Consider the following 17759-nt stretch of genomic DNA (forward strand, 5'->3'; position numbering starts at 1 on the left):
CATTCTCTGACTTCGACCGGTTAGCCAGTTCTCTCTCCAACTGGCCAAACTTCCCACTATCCCTTGCCTCCTGACTTTCCGCATAAGCCTACCATGGGGCACCTTATCAAATGCCTTACTAAAATCCATGTACACTACATCCACTGCTCTACCCTCATCCACATGCTTGGTCACCTCCTCAAAGAATTCAATAAGACTTGTAAGGCAACACCTACCCTTCACAAATCCGTGCTGGCTGTCCCTAATCAAGCAGTGGCTTTCCAGATACTCATAAATCCTATCCCTCAGTACCCTTTCCATTACTTTGCCTACCACCGAAAGTAAGACCAACTGGCCTGTAATTCCCGGGGTTATCCCTATTCCCTTTTTTGAACAGGGGCACAACATTCGTCACTCTCCAGTCCCGTGGTACCACCCCCGTTGACAGTGAAGATGAAAAGATCATTGCCAACGGCTCTGCAATTTCCTCTCTTGCTTCCCACATAATCCTAGGAGATATCCCGTCAGGCCCGGGGACTTGTCTATCCTCAAGTTGTTCAAAATGCCCAACACATCTTCCTTCCTAACAAGTATCTCTTCTAGCTTACCAGTCCGTTTCACACTCTCCTCTTCAACAATACGGTCCCTCTCGTTTGTAAATACTGAAGAAAAGTACTCATTCAAGACCTCTCTTATCTCTTCCGACTCAATACACAGTCTCCCACTGCTGTCCTGGATAGGACCTACCCTCGTTCTCGTCATTCTCATGTTTCTCACATACGCATAAAATGCCTTGGGGTTATCCTTGATCCTATCCGTCAAAGATTTTTCATGCCCTCTTAGCTCTCCTAATCCCTTTCTTCAGCTCCCTTCTGGCTATCCTGTATCCCTCCAACGCTCTGTCTGAACCTTGTTTCCTCAACCTTATGTAAGCCTCCTTCTTCCTCTTTACAAGACATGTTGACCAAGAAGCAAATCCGTGATTCAACAAAACCCATCCAGTACCATTACATGCAAAAGTTGAGGGAGAAATCAGAAGGCTGGAAAGTGAAGGAATCATCAAACTAGTACAGTTTATGGAATGGGCAGCACCGGTCGTGCCGATTGTGAAGCCTGATGGGTCAGATCACCTTTATGGGGATTTCAAAAAGATAGTAAACAGCTTTTCACAGCTGGATAAATACCCAATCCCTCGCATAGAGGACTTATAGGCAAAACTGGTGGGGTGGGTGGGGCTGTCCTTAAGGAAGCTGGACATGAGCCATATGTATCTGCAATTGTGATTAGAAGAGGATTCCCAGGGTAGGCTACAATTAATACCTGTAAGAGTTTGTACCAATATATGAGACTGCCTTTTGGGGTTTCCATGATCTGGAGGTGCCAGTGTTGATCTGGGGTGGACAAAGTTATAAACCACACAACACTAGGTTAGAGCCCCACAGGTTTATTTGGAAGTATTAGCTTTTGGAGTGCTGCTCCTTCATCAGTTAACTAGTGGTGCAGGATCATAAGACACAGAATTTTGCTATTACATGATGAAAAAGCAGTACTCTGAAAGCCTGTACTTACAAATAAACCTGTTGGATTATAACCTAGCGTTGTCTGATTTTTAACTTTTTGAGGTATCATCAGTCTGTACCATTTTCCAGCAGATGATAGAGAACATTTTGCTATCCTAGGAAATCCCAGGTCACTATATATTTGGATAACAGGGGCTTCCAAAATAATCGTGAGACGTTGTGCCTAGTGGCCAGGATTTGATGTCAACATAGCCACATTGGTGGGGCAATGCCCCAAGTGCCAACAAGGACAAAAAGTGCTGCTAACAGCACCCCCAGATTCGTGGAATGGTTGGTAAACCCTGGACTTGGTTACGCATTGACTACGCCAGTCTTTTTATGGGCTCTATATTTTTAGTCACTATGGATGCCCATTCAAAGTGGTTGGACATGCATGAAGCTCATTCACCAAATACAAGGATGATGATTTGAAAGTTGCGAGCATCTTTTACAGTACGTGGACTCCCGGAGATGTTGGTCACAGACAATGGGCTATCATTTATCAGCAGGGAATTCAAGTATTTTAGGACAGCTCCACACTATCTATCATCCAATGATCTGGCAGAAAGAGCAATTCAAACTTTAAACACAGGCTTAAAGAAACAGCCTACAGCTTCACTAGATACCAAACTCTCCCATTTCCTGTTTGATCACAGGACCACTCCTCACACAACTAAAGGGACAGCTCCATCAGAGATAATGGGGAGAAGACTCTGCACTAGATTAAACCTGATCTACTCAGACCTGAGGGGGGAGAGTCAAACAGCATCAGAAATGCCAATACCTGACATATGACTCCTCTAAGAGGAAATTTACTTTAGTGGATGACGTTTGGTGTCAAAACCATGGAAATGGCCCTGCATGGGTAAGAGGCATGGTCAATGCATGGTCAGGTCATGTGATGTACAAAGTTTTGGTAGCAGAGGCAGTTGTAAACAAGCACGTGGATCACAAGAAAGCAACTTTACAAACAGGGTCGGAACACAATATACCCTTCCACCTAACCTCACAGAAACCTGAGGATGAGATGGACATGGCAAGTGTCACAGCCTCGACACAATTATTGCATGAATAGGAAGAACTTTGGCCGAGACACTCCAGGTGCAAAAGATAGGCTACAATCCAGTATGTGCCAACAACACCAGAGGCAGAATTGGAGAACCGAAGCCTGGTGCAAAAATGCCCCAAGTGAAGTAAAAGGAAAAAGAACAGGACTATGTTCCAGGACTTAGAAGGGGGGTGATATTGTGATTGGAATGAGGTCAGTCAGATAGATCTTATCGAATAGGAGTTACCTGATTGGGGCTGTCAACCTGGTCCAATCAGGAAGTCCTGGCTGACAGATATAAACAGGAGCAACACAGCACTGCCCTTTGATGTGAAGGGCAGTGTTTTCCTATCTTCCTGGTGGTGGAAATTGAATAAAGATTGGTGCACTTTGTGTCTTTCACTGTGTCTCACACCTGCACACACACACCATGGGTGCTGGGGAAAAAAATAAGCATTACCGCACTTAGGTGGTAGTGTGGGGGTTAAAAGAAAAATAAAGAAATATAACCAGAAAAGAAAAAAAAATAAACAACAGTGTTTCCCTACCAAGAAAAAAAATAAAATAAACAGGAGCATCATTATTTCCCCCTCCAACTCTATTTTGATTTAATCCCTGTCCTCCCCTTCACTGTTTGATCACACAGCACTGCCCTTTGATGTGAAGGGCACTGCTTGTCACTGGCCACTCGGGTGTTTTCCTATCTTCTTTGTGGTGGAAACTGAATAAAGATTCGTACACCTTGTGTCTCTCACTGTGTCTCACACCTGCACACACACACCATGGGTGCTGGGGAAAAAAATAAGCACTACCGCAGTTAGGCAGTAGTGTGGGGGTTAATAAAAATAAACAAACAGGAGTGTCATTATTTCCCCCTCCAACTCTATTTTGATTTAATCCCTGTCCTCCCCTTCACTGTTTGATCACACAGCATTGCCCTTTGATTTGAAGGGCACTGCTTGTCACAGGGCACTCGGGTGATTCCTTTCTTCCTGGTGGTGGAAATTTGAATAAAGATTTGTGCACATTGTGTCTCACACCTGCACACACACAACATGGGTGCTGGGAAAATAAAATAATAACTACCACAGGCGGTAGTGTGGGGGTAATAAAAAAAACAGGAGTGTCTAGAGTTCTGTTCACTCTCTGAGCTGGCTCCGAGCTTGCTGGGTCAGTGTCACATACTATGCATGTGCAAATAAAGGTTGACTTGGTGACGGGATACTGGCCTTCAGGGGGTTATTTCAGACTGCCTCTCCAAAATACTGGCCTAATCAGAGAGTGTGCTCTGCAGCCTTAGCAACATAACTGTTAGAGAAGGCCACCACTGAGGCTGCAAGGGGAATCAGACGGTGGCTCCATTTTGAGATGCACTTGAAGGGAAGAATCTTATTGCAACTGGAAGAGTAGCACTAAAAATCAGGGTTGGGTTGGTCAGGGACTTTTTTTGGGCCATGTTGCCTTTGTGTGGCTTACAAAGGTTCCCACTGTAAGCCAATGAGTGACACTTGCATAGAAGGAGGTATTTCACAGCCAATAAAATTTCACAGGCTGGGAAAATGACCTCAATTAGTCTGTAAATAATATAATCGGTTGTTTGGAAGTGGGCAACCAAGCCGCTGCCATTATTAGGAAAGTAGCCACATTGTTACTCTCTCTGCCACCCAGCACATCTGTTTGAGATTCTGGTACTGATAAAATCCTAGCCCTTATCTCAAACCCTCAATCAAGTTTTGGTACCCCAGACCAAGATTTCTTAACTGGGTCCTCAAGGATCTGCCAAAACTACATATTTCAAGAATATAATCATTTCAACTGGCTTAACAAAAAGAAATGAGACTGATCACGATAGATGTCAGCAGTGCCCTTTAATTACTAAAATGAGAACTTAAAATGAGCAATATATAAATCGTTATATTAGCAATATATAAGCCAACTGCAAGTCAAAGTAAATTTGATTTAGTGTAAGGTTAGACTGATGAGTCCAAGGCTCGTCATTCATTTGGATGTGGGTTACAATGTAATTTAAGCTTCTACATTGTGAAGTGAGCCTGGAGCTTAAATGCTCACCATATGTGGCTATTTTTGTCTTATTCATTCCTGGGACATGGGTGTGGCTGGCTTGTCAGTATTTATTTCCCTTCACTTGTTGAGCTCAAGAAGGTGGTCGTGAGCTGCATTCTTGAACCGTAGTAGACCCATGATGCCCTTACGGAGCAAATTCCAAGATTTTGACCTAGTGACAATGAATGAACAGTGATATATTTCCAAGTCATGATAGTGAAAGGCTTGTAGGGGCCCTTGCCAGTGGTCATACTCCCAAGGATCTGCTGCCCTTACCCTTCTAGATGGAGGTGGTCATAGGCTTGGTCAAAGATCTGAGGATCTTTGCAGTGCATTTTGTGGATAATATACACAGTTGCTACTGAGTGTCGGTGGTGGAGGGATTAGATGTTGGTGCTTTGTCCTGGAGGGCATCAAGCTTCTTGCATATTGTTGGGGTGCACTCATCCAGGCAAATGGGTAGTATTCTATCACACTCCTGACTTGTGATTTGTTGATGCTGGGCAGGCTTTGGGAATTCACGCGATGAGTTACTCACTGCAATATTCCTAGGCTCTGACTTTCTCTTGTAGTCACTGTATTTAAATGGAGAGTCCAATTGAGTTTCTGATCAATGGTAACCCATGGATTGTGATAATGAAAAATTCAGTGAATGGTAACGCCATTGAATATCAAGGGGCAGTGGTCAGATTGGAGATGGTAATTCCTTGGCATTTGCATGGCATGAATGTTACTTGCCGCTTGTCCAAGTCTGAACGTCATATCCAAGGAGTCATAAATGGAATTGAATATTGCCTCTTCTGACCTTAGTGAAGGATGGAAAGACATTGATGAAGCAGCTGAAGATGCTTGGGCCTAGGATACTGCCCTGAGGAACTCCTGCAGAGATATCCTGGAACTGTGATGACTGACCTCCAACAACCACAACCATCTTCCTATGTGCCAGGTATGACTCCCAATCAGCAGAGAGTCTGCCCTCTGATTCCCACTGATTCCAGTTTTGCTAGGGCTCCTTGATGCCATTCTTTAGTCAAATGCAAACATGATTTCTAGGTCTCACCTCTACAATTCAACTCTTTTGTCCACGTTTGAACCAAGGCTGTAATGAGGTCAGGACCTAAGTGGAGTCCAAACTAGGTTTCAGTGAGAAGGTTGTTGCTAAGCAGATGCTGCTTGATAGCACTGTGTCCACTGACACCTGCTATCACTTTACTGATGTGAATAAACTGATGGGGCAGTATTGGTCAGGTTGGATTTGTACACTGCACAGATGCCAGTGTTATAACTATACTGGAACAGCTTGCTAGTGGTGCAGCAAATTCTGGAGCACAAGTCTTCAGATCTATTGATGAAATGTTGAGACTGCCCAAAGCCTTTGCAGTATCCAATACCTCCAACCGTTTTTTAATATCAAATGAAGTGAATCAAATTGGCTAAAGACTGGTGTGCGTGGTGCTGGGTACCACTGAAGGAGGTTGCGGTGGATCATCCAGTCAGCACTTCTGGCTGAAGATTGCTGAGAATGATTCACCCTTATATTTTGCACTGATGCATTGGGCTTCTTCATCATTGAGGATGGGCATGTTTGAGGACCCTCTTCCTCCAGTGAGACTTTAGCTGCAATATATAGCAATCCATTGGATTTCTGCTGTGTGCAAATAAGCTGTTGGTTAGTTATTACCACCTGACAGGAACCACCTTTAAAATACAATTGCTCGGTAGTACATAATTTAAGTATTGCTGAGAAAGGAGGCATTCTGCCCAAGCTTGCATTCATCAGGGCAGATGTCATGATATCTATTCTGATCGATGTGAGACAATAAACCTCATCGAAATATCTCTTTACTCACATTACTCTTAAGAAAAGGTTGTGGTGTTCCATCCATAGAAATTTTATAACCTACATGAGGGAGTCCTCTGAAACAAAAGGCTTGAGAACCCTTCCTCTAGACTATCTCACCATATTCCTTATCGGGCCTCAATTTCCCACCCTTCATTCCTCACTAACTACTTCAACAATCCCTTGGTTCAACAAATACAGGATTATTGGATTTGATCCATAACACACCCTCTTACAAGAAATTATTACAATACAGGAACTTTCTGCAAAAGAACAATAGCTGTCACTAAGAATACTCTTTATTGTTATTATCTGAGAGCCATATTCATTTCCCTAGGGGATGATCTACTTCCTGCAGTTAGTGACAGACTATGTTAAGCATGGAACACCACAAATCAGTTAATCGAGCATAAAGAGCGATATGCTTTTGTTTTGGACAGTTTCCTTCCTATACCTTTGGGTTCTTTGAATCAGGGCCAATGCAGCACTCAGCAAAATAGACAGATCCCCAAAGCTTCTTTTCAAATCAATTAATAAGAGGCTAACAGCAGAATGCAATGCACTTTGGCATTCATGTCTTGTACCTCCAATACTAATTGTAGCTTTTAACACTCTATTTTAAAATGTTGATTCAATTGCAAGCAAACTTTTAGGATCTGCTTTCACTGTAATTGTAAATCTACAAATTGCATTATTGTTAATGATTTCACCTTCCTTTCTAAACGACTTGATGTTTAGCACAGCCAACAAAAAAAATGCTTCAGATTTAGATCATGATATCATCTTGCATACCAAATAGGAAATTAGCTACAGGAAGGAGTGTGAAATGCAAGAGAATCAACATGGCTGGTTTCTCAGCAGACACCAAAACAGAAGTCTATTTGTTGAACACTCAGACCTGTGATTTAGAACATCACAAAAATTATACTTATGCCAGAGCAGTGTTATCACAAGCTGAGATGTTTTGTTTCACTTTAGCCCAGTACATCAAGTGGGAAACATTCACTTGCATACATTATAACAGGTTAATCAAGGAGTGAATATAGCAGACACTAAATAGCAAATCAGTGTTGTGATGATGGCTTTAAGAGGTTATTTTGTTTTGGTTTTGTTTTGAAGAGAGGTTGTAAGATAGAGGTGAGAGCAGTCTACCAAAATCACCAGAATAAACAGCTTGTGAGGCCTTGGAGTTTTCTTTTGAAAGGTTGGAACAATAGAAACAGCCAGGGTGGGTCTGGCCAGGATTTCTATTTTATTTTAGTTTTTTGGCTTAGCTTTAAACAGTTGCTGTGATGGGCTTGAAGAAGTGGAAGCTATTTTTCCCTGTCTCGATTACAACCGAAAGCTAGGGATTCTCTTCCTGGTCTGCTAAATTTCTTACGAGACAAAATCTGTTTCTCTGAATTTTCCTTTTTGCCAAATGGTGTGCTTTTGGAATGTCACTATATTGGAACAGTTAACTAGTAACAGCTACTGTATCTATTATTGTTAAGTTTTTCAATGGAGTTGTTATTACTCTTTCTTTGGTTGTATTTTAACTGTAGTGTTTAAATAAACAGTGTTTTGCTTATTTTTAAGTAGTTTGACCAGTTACATTCCACCTGGAACACAGCACTTTATACATTTGCCTTAAAAATAAGAAAACATGAGGGTCTAGGCTACCATCTTAAAATATTTTGAGGGGGTCTGATCTGGTCCATAACACAGTTCAAATGGTGGTTAGAAATTATCTGAAAGTCTCAATTAGATTATATTAGAATCAATAATTCTCCAAATGTTTTGCAAGGATAAGCATTGCAACCTTCCAGATACAGGGGATTTATAGATTGATAAATGCCTATATGAATGCACTTCACTCAATTGAGTGTACTGCATTCTCTGCTCACAATGTGGTCTCCTCTACACTGGGGAGATGAAATGCAAACTGAGCAACCACTTTGCAGAACACCTAGGTTCTGTCCACAAAAATTACATTAAACTTCCAGTCATCCTGACACTCCAGCCCACACCACTGTGATCCCCAGCCAACATCTCTGTGACAGGTTTGCTACAGTGCTCCAGCAAGACTCAGTTTAAGCTGGAAGCATAGCAAATCATTTTCTGGTTAGGGACCCTGCAGCCTTCAGGACTCAATAGCAAGTTCAACAAGTTCAGAACCTAAACATCTTCTTCCATGTCATTTATCCACACCACACCACAGACCCTGCCATGACATGGAGTGATTTCATAAACACACACACAAATCATCACCACCACCACTCATCCTCTGCACGCCCCCCCCCAAAAAAACTTCCATGTCTGACAAAGTCACTTAATCCTTTTTAAAGTTCCAACTAGTACAATAGATAGAGGAGAAACTTTCTTTCACATTGCTTTCAATATAGTCCCACATCACAAATTAACGTGCAAGATTGAAACACAGGGTGCTGCGGTTATTGACATGGATTGAGCAGAAAATAGAGAATATGAATAAATGGGTCTTTTTTCAGAGCTGTATGCTCTGGGATCAGTTTCCGGAGCCAAACTATATAATGAACAATTTGCATGACAGAATCAAATTTAATACTTCCAAGTTTGCTGATAACATGAAACTAAGAGAAACTGTGAGTTGTATAACACAACTGAAAAGGCTCAAAGGTGATTTAAACAAATTAGGTGAGGGGGCAAATACAAGGCAGATTCAATTTAAAATGGATTAATGTGAAATTATCCAATTCAGTAGGAAGAACAGAAAGACAGTATTATTTAACTAGTGATAAATTGAGAAATGCTGATGTACCAAAGTTAGCTGTACTCAAACCTATAGATCTGCTGAATAAGTTACTAATGGCATCTCTAAAATGTAAGTTTTTTTTTAGTTTCATCTGAAGTTATTAAAGACCCTACACATTAAGGTTTTTTTAATTTCTTAGTGTTCATCGATTATTTCACCCGGGCATCAAGGTGACCCAGTGGTTAGCACTGCTGCCTCACAGCACTAGGGTCCCAGGTTCAATTCCAGCCTCGGGTGACTGTGTGGAGTTTGCACATTCTCCCTGTGTCTGCGTGGGTTTCCCCCGGGTGCTCTGGTTTCCTCCCACAGTCCAAAGATGTACAGGTTGGGTGAATTGGCCATGCTAAATTTCCCGTAGTGTTAGATGCATTAGTCAGAGGGAAATGGGTCTGGGTGGGTTACTCTTCCGAGTGTCAGTGTGGACTGGTTGGGCCGAAGGGCCTGTTTCCACACTGTAGGGAATCTAATCTAATCTAAAACTGAATTTAATGCAATTATTGGTGGATTAAGTAATGAGCAAAATTCCTGAATATTGTTTGCCATTAAAAAAACAAATGAAGTTAAATATGAAAAGCAAACCATAGAATAAAAGTTAGATATCAAAAAAACTTACATTTTACCAGAGTCTTGGGATGCACAGCATGGAAATAAACTCTTCAGTCCAACTCATCCACAATATCCTAAATTAATCTAGTCCCATTTGCTAGCACTTGGCCCATATCCCTCTAAACCCTGTCTATTCATATATCCATCTAGATGGCTTTTAAATGTTCTAACTGTACCAGCCTTCACCACTTCCTCTGGCAGATCATTCCATACACACACCCTCTCTGTGTGGAAAAGTTGACCCTTAGTTCCCTTTTAAATCTTTCCATTCTCACCTTAAAACTATGCCCCCTAGTTCTGAACTCCTCCACCCCAGGGAAAAGACCTTATCTATTTACCTTATCCATGCCCCTCATGATTTTATAAACCTAATAAGGTCACCCCTCCAGGGAAAATAGCCCCAGCCTATTCAGCCTTTCCCTATATCTCACACTCTCCAACCATAGGCAACATCCTTGACAATTTTTTCTGAACTCTTTCAAGTTTCAAACATCCTTCCTATAGGAGGGAGACCAGGATTGCACACAGTATTCCAACAGCGGGCTAGATGATAACTTTCTTTATTACAAGAAAAAAATTCAATTTTATAGGTATCAATTCAGGTTCCACAGTATCAATCAGTCCCTGAGGAATCACTTTAGATAAAACAAAAGCAGAAATTTCTGATAAAACTCAGCAGTTCGGGAAGAAAGCAGAATTAATGTTTCAATTCTGGTGATTCTTCATCAGAACTGAAAGTAGCTAGTTATAAGTGGCATTTATATTGAAATTGTGGCATGTGTCTGTGTGGTTGTGTTGCGAGGGGGGCACTGCTAACCAGATAGGTGAAGACGGAGCCCAGAGAGATAGATGTGAAAGGGGTAAGGAGATGAGGGGATTATTGATAGTAGGCCGGGACAGAAGAGAAGCTGAATAAGGATACTGAGAGCTGAGAGTAGCAGAGAATAGGTGTGCTGAAAGCAACTCCTCTCATGACAGGACAAGGTCGTGGGAGTGAGTGAAAAACATGGAAGGCTGGAATCAACTCTAAAGTTATTGAACTCAATGTTGAATCTTAGAGCTGCAGGGTACTCAGTCGGAAAATAAGATGCTATTCTTCGAGCTTGCACTGAAAGCCTACAATAGGTCTACAACAGAAGTATTGGCATGGGTACACGTGTACTGAAGTGGCAGGCATGTGGAAGCTTCGGTAATTTTTTTTCTTACAGATAGTTCTGCAAAGCAGTGCCCAAACTAGGTTGCATTTCTCCAGTGTAGACCATACCACAAACTGAACCATGAATACAGAAGATTAGATTAAATTAAATACAGGTAAATTGCTGTTTCATCTGGAAAGCATGTCTAGAGCCTTGGATGATTAAGTGGGAAAAAGTAAATGGGCAGATGTTACATGTTCTGTGATGGCACGAGAAAGCACTGTGGGGATGTGAGAAGGTGTTGGGAGAAGAGGAGAAGTGGACCAGGGTGCCCCAGAGGGAACGGTCTCTACAGAATGCTGACAAAGTAGGGGAGAGGAATCCCATTGGAGGTGACAGAAACAGCAGGTTACGATCCTTTGGAAGTGGAGGCTGGTAAGGTGGCAAGTGAGAACCAGGGAGACCCAATCAGTATTATGGGAGGGCAGAAGTACTGGAGATGGGTCAGACACAGCTAAGTACTCTGTCAACCACAACAGTGGGGAATCCTCAGTTGAGAAATAATTTCTAAACCTCTCCCTACAGAAGGTAGCATCTTCAGAACAGATGAGCCAGAGATGGAGAAATTGGGAGAATTTGGATCCTTACAGGAAACTGGTGGGAGATGAATTATCCAAATAACTGTGGGAGTAATGGATTGCGGTTTGTAATAGATATTGGTGGCCAGACCATCCCCAAAAATGGAAACATAGATGTTGAGGAAGGGAAGGGAGGTTTGAGAGCAGGGTAAAAGTTGGAAGCAAAATTGTTTAATCCTTTCTAATTCCATACAAGAGACAGAAACAGCACCAAAGATGCCATCAATGTACCAGAGAAAGAGTTGTGGGTGGGCGCGGGAGTAGGACTGGAATAAAGAATATTCCAGGTACCCACAAAGAAACAGATATGTCACTTTTCTTGTTTTTAATTAAAACAGAAGTTGCCTTTCACTGCTCCATCTACTCAAGACATAGGAGGATAACAATGATAGCCCCCTGTCATTTGGACCTGATTGCTGCAAGTTAAGTGGGCATTCTCCTTGATTTTATCTAAAGGTTTGAATTAGTACTAGGTTTAATTTGATATAATTTGGTTTATTATTGTCACATGTACTGAAATACAGTGAAAAGTATTGTTTTTGTATGCTGTCCAGATAAATCTTACCTTTCATAACCAGGGTTACAGAACAGAATGTAGAATATAGTGTCACAGCTACAGAGAAGATGCAGAGAAAGATCAATTCTAATATAACAGTTCCATTCATAAGACTGATAACAGCAGGGAAGAAGCTGTTCTTTAATCTGTTGGTATATGTTTTCAAACTTTTTTATCTTCTGCCCAATGGAAGAGGGTGGAAGAGAGTATAATCGAGGTTGAAGGGGTCTTTGATAATGTTGGCTGCTTTCCTGAGGTAGTAGGAACTAGAGATTTAGTCAATGAAAGAAAGGCTGGTTTTCGTGATGGACTGAGTTGCATCACAACTCTCTGTAATTTCTTACAGTTTTGGACACAGCAGTTGCCATAGCAAACTGTGATGCATCCAGATAGGTTGCTTTCAATGGTGCATATATAAAAATTGGTTACAGCCACTGTGGACATGTCAAATTTCCTTTAGGTTCCTGAGGAAGTAGAGGCTTTGGTGTGTTTTCTTGACTCTGGCATCAACATGGATGCAGCAGCACAGATTGTTGGTGATATTTACACCGAGGAAATTGAAGCTCTTGACCATTTCCACCTCAGCACTATTGAAAAAGACAGGGCGTGTCCTCCACTCTGCTTCCTGAAGTCAATGACAAGCTCCTTTGTTTTGCTGATACTAAGGGAAGAGATTGTTGTCTTTATATCATGCCATGAGAAAGTGAGGACTGCAGATGCTGGAAGTCAGAGTTGAGTGTGGTGTTGGAAAAGCACAGCAGGTCAGGCAGCAGGCAGATGAAGGGTGTATGCCCAAAACGTCGATTCTCCTGCTCCTCAGATGCTGCCTCACCTATTGTGCTTTTCCAACACCACACTTTACATCATGCCCACTAAGTTTTCTGTGTGACCACTCTATGTGGTCATTTAAGGTCCGAAGTGGTATCATTACAGTGGTGTCATCAGCAAATTTGTAAATAGAGAGGAACTAAATTTGGCCACACAGTCATGATTGTATAAGAAGTATAGCAAGGGGCTGAGTACGCAGACTTGTAGGGTACCGGTGTTGAGAATAATCGAGGAGGAGATGTTGTCGCCTATCCTTACTCATTGTGGTTCGCACATCAGGAATTCAAGGATTCAGGTGCAGAGAGTGATGCAGACTGCTAGGTCTCAGAGTTTAGAGTTATTGGGATTATGGTGTGAAGGTGCAGCTAAACACAATAAGTAGGAGTCTGATATAGGTGTTCTTGTTATCAATATGTTCCAAGGATGAGTGTAGGGCCAGAGAGATGGTGCCTGCATTGCAATGTTTGGCTCAGTTTGTAATCTGCTCAATTCTACATCACACAAAGCTGTAGCGTGACATTGAGTATGATGTGACTCTTCTGTGCAATCAGTTCAATACGCTGATACACTAATAAACACCTATGGTTCTATGATTTAGAAAAACAAACAGCACACATAAACTAACCACCTTCAGAGGATCATTACTGCATCTAGAAAGACAAATTTATGTTTCTATCTATCCTGACAACAAAGGGGATGTTATTTCTCCTGTGCAATCTTTCTGCTGTTATTTTATCTTTCCTCAAACTTTCTATTACCTGTCTTAGCTTACTGACATTTTAATGATGAACACAGACATCCAACGTCTCCATTGACAGATATTAAAGAAGTTAGTGGTGGAGGGTTGTTTATCGGACTGACAGTGTTCCAAAGGGATTAGTGTTATGTCCACTTTTGTTTGTTATTTATAAAAGATTTGGATGAGAATTTAGGAGACATGGTTAGAAAGTTTACAGATGACACCAAAATTGGTAGTATAGTCGACAGTGAAGAAGGTTATCTAAGATTACGAAGAGATCTTGATAATTGGGTCAATGGGCTGAGGAGTGGCAAATGGAGTTTATTTTGGATAAATGTGAGGGGTTGAATTTTGGTAAAACAAACAAGGGCAGTATTTGTTGATGGATTATTAATGATAGGATCCTGGGGAGACCTTGGGGTTCATGTACACAGTTCTTTGCAAGTTGCATCACAGGTAGACAGGGTGGTTAAGAAGGCGTTTAGCACTCTTGCCTTCATGCCTCAGACCATTGAATGTAGGAGTTGGGGTGTCATGTTGAGGTTGTACAGGATGTTGGTGAGACCACTTTTGGAATTCTGTGTACAGTTCTGGTTGCTCTACTGTTGGATGGGTTGAATAGGCTGGGAAATTTTTCACTGGAGAATAGGAGGTTGAGGGATAATCTTATAGATTTTTATAAAATCATGAAGGGCATAGATAAGGTGAATACCAAAGTTATTTTCCCTAAGGCGGGTGATTTCAAAACTAGTGGGCATATTTTTAAGGTGAGGGGGAATGATATAAAAGGGACCTGAGGAACAATACCCTACAATGGGCAAAAGTACTTAATTTTATATTTATTTTTGTCCAGCACACACGAGAAACCAGAACCAGAGATCACAATCCAAGGATATAGTGTAGGCCATTTAAGGCTAAGATGAAGAGAAATTTACTCACCCAGAGAGTGGGGAGCCTGTTGAGTTCTCTGCCACAGAAAGCGGCTGAGGCCAAAACATTAAACATTCTTAAGAAATTATATATAATTCTCAGGGATAAAGGGATCAAAGGAACAAGGTACTGGGCTAGATGATCAGCCATTTTCACATTGAGTGGCCAAGCAGCCTCGAAGGGCTGAATAGCTGATTCCTATTTTCCATGTTTTCTATGTGGAAGGTTACTAAGATGGGGAGCAGGGATGTGAGTGCATGGAATAGGAAAATTTAACTTGCAGCAATATAGTCAGAAAGTAAAGAAGTAGGGATAGGATTTACATGTATTTGGATAGGCAAGGACTGATTAGGGAAAGTAAACATGGTTTTGTGTGTGGGAAATCATGTCTCACTAACTGGATTGAGTTTTTAATCTAAAAAGTAACTGAAAGGATTGATGAAGGCAGAGCAGTGGATCTGTATGGACTTCAGTGAGGCATTCGACAAGGTTCCTCATGGTAGACTGGTTAGCAAGATCACATGGAATACAGGGAGAACTAGCCATTTGATTACAGAACTGGTTCAAAGGTAGAAGACAGAGGGTGGTGATGGAGGGTTGCTTTTCAGACTGGAGGCCAGTGACCAATGGTGTGCTACAAGAATTGGTACTGGGTCCACTGCTTTTCGTCATTTATATAAATTATTTCAAAACATAGGAGGTATAATTAGTAAGTTTGCAGATGGCACCAAAATTGGAGGTCTAATGGACAGCGAAGGAGGTTACCTTAGAGTACAATGGGATGTTGATCAGATGGGCCAATGGGCAGGTGGAGTTTAATTTAGATAAATGTGAGGTGCTGCATTTTGCAAAGACAAATCAGGGCAGGATTTATAAACTTAATGGTAAGATTCTGGAGAGTGTTGCTGAACAACGAAACCTTGCAGTGGAGGTTCACAGTTCCTTGAAAGTGGAATCTAAGGTAGATAGGATAATGAAAAAGACGTATGGAATGCTTGCCTTTATTGATCAGAGCACTGAGTATAGGAGTTGGGAGGACAAGGATGAGTTCAAGGTTCTGAAGGATGGAAGATAGGAGATCAGGCTGAACATTAGAATTGTGTACCTCAGAAGTTTCATAAAGCATGGATGAAATAGATGTTGATGATGACGATATGGTTTAGAATTTGAGCTCAGGGTGAGGTAGAATGCCAAGATTGAAAACATCATTGCTCAGCATCAGACAGTGGCCAGAGAGGGGGGAGATCAGAATACTCAACTTTGTTTTAAACTTAGGATAAGCACTGAACAAAGCACAATTTTGATGGCCTTCACCCCAAAAACAGTGCAGTAAGGAAAATCTATAATATCTTTATAGAGTCAATGGAGTCTGTAATCATTTTTAAGAATGTCTGAAATAAACTTTTAACAGCTTACATCAAATCTAAAGGGACCAATTGTAATCTTTTTGATTAAGAAATACTGGTCCATGAGACTTGCTGACCTTTGACCAGAAAACAGTACTGATAGGATAAGATACAGATGTCTGTGGCAAAGGTGATAGAGTTGTAGCAGGGATAGAATAGAGAAGGCATATTTACAAAGGAGCTTTAAGCATGATACAGTTAAAAGGGAAAGAAAGTTGAAGACAGTGTTAGAACAAAAATTGTGAAATGAACAAATCCACTTCAGTTTTGCAAATGCCAAGCAGTTAATATAGTTTATAAAGAATTCAGCTAAAGCAGTCCCTTGGGAAGTTGTGCCACCAAGACTGTAATGAACCTAGCTAAGGAGGTTCTGCAAGAGTGTGTGGTTTGAATAACAACCATCTTGCGAGCTCGTAAAGTACTGGTAATTGGTAAACTTGCAGAAAGGACAGTCGGGATAAAGTATATTTTTCAATATGACAGCCAGTGACTAGTAGAGTTCCACAGGAGTCCGTGTTAAGACCACAACTATTCACGTTATATATTTAGGATCTGGGCGAAAGAACTGAGGACATTGTTGCTAGGTTTGCAGCTTACAAAAGGTTAAGGATCAGGTAGCATTGAGAAAGCAGGGAGGCTGCAAAAGGACTTGGACAGGCTAGGAGAGTGGGCAAAGAAGTGGCAGATGGAATACAATGTGGGAAAGTGAAATTATGCATTTTAGTAGGAAGAATAGAGGTACAGACTATTTACTAAATGGGGACAGACTTCGGAATTCTGAAGCACAAAGGACTTGGGAGTCCTAGTTCGGGATTCTCTTAAGGTTAAAATGCAGGTAGTTAGCAGTTAGGAAGACAAGTGCAATATCAGCATTCATTTTGAGGACTAGAATACAAGAGCAGAAATGTACTGCTGAGGCTGTATAAGGCTCTGGTCAGACCAATTTAGAATATGTTGAGCGGTTTTGGGTCCAATATCTAAAGAAAGGTGTGTTGGCATTGGAGGAGGTCCAGAGGAGGTTTACAAGAATTGACCCCAGGGATGAAGGGCTCATCAGGTGATGAGTGGGTAAGGTCTTTGGGTCTGTACTCGATGGAGTTTAGAGGTCTTGGGGGGGAGTCTCATTGAAACTTACAGAATACTGAAAGGGCTGGATAGAGTGGGCGTGGAGAAGATGTTCCCACTAGTAGGAGAAACTAGGACCTGAGGGTACATCCTCAGAGAGAAGGGCCAATCTTTTAGAACTGAGATGAGGAAGAATTTCTTCAACCAGAGGGTGGTTAACCTGTGAAACTCACTGCCACTAAAGGCAGTTGAGGCTAACTTATTGAGGGTATTGAAGACAGTGATAGAGAGGTTCTTAATCAGTAAGGGGATCAAGAGTTATGGGGAAGCAGGACAGTTGGGGTGAGAAACATATTAGGCATGATGAAGTGGCAGAGCAGACTCAATGGGCCAAATGGCCTAATGCTGCTCCTATTCAAGAGTGTAGTGCTGGAAAACCACAGCAGATCTGGCAGCATCTATGAGATACAGGAGCAGAATTAGGAGAAAGTGAGGACTGCAGATGCTGGAGATGGTGGAGAGATAAATAAGAGGTAAACGAGAGGGGGGTGGGGTTTAGATTAGATTAGATTAGATTAGATTAGATTAGATC

The sequence above is a fragment of the Chiloscyllium plagiosum genome, chromosome 1 (assembly GCF_004010195.1).
Source record: "Chiloscyllium plagiosum isolate BGI_BamShark_2017 chromosome 1, ASM401019v2, whole genome shotgun sequence".
Lineage (NCBI taxonomy): Eukaryota > Metazoa > Chordata > Chondrichthyes > Orectolobiformes > Hemiscylliidae > Chiloscyllium > Chiloscyllium plagiosum.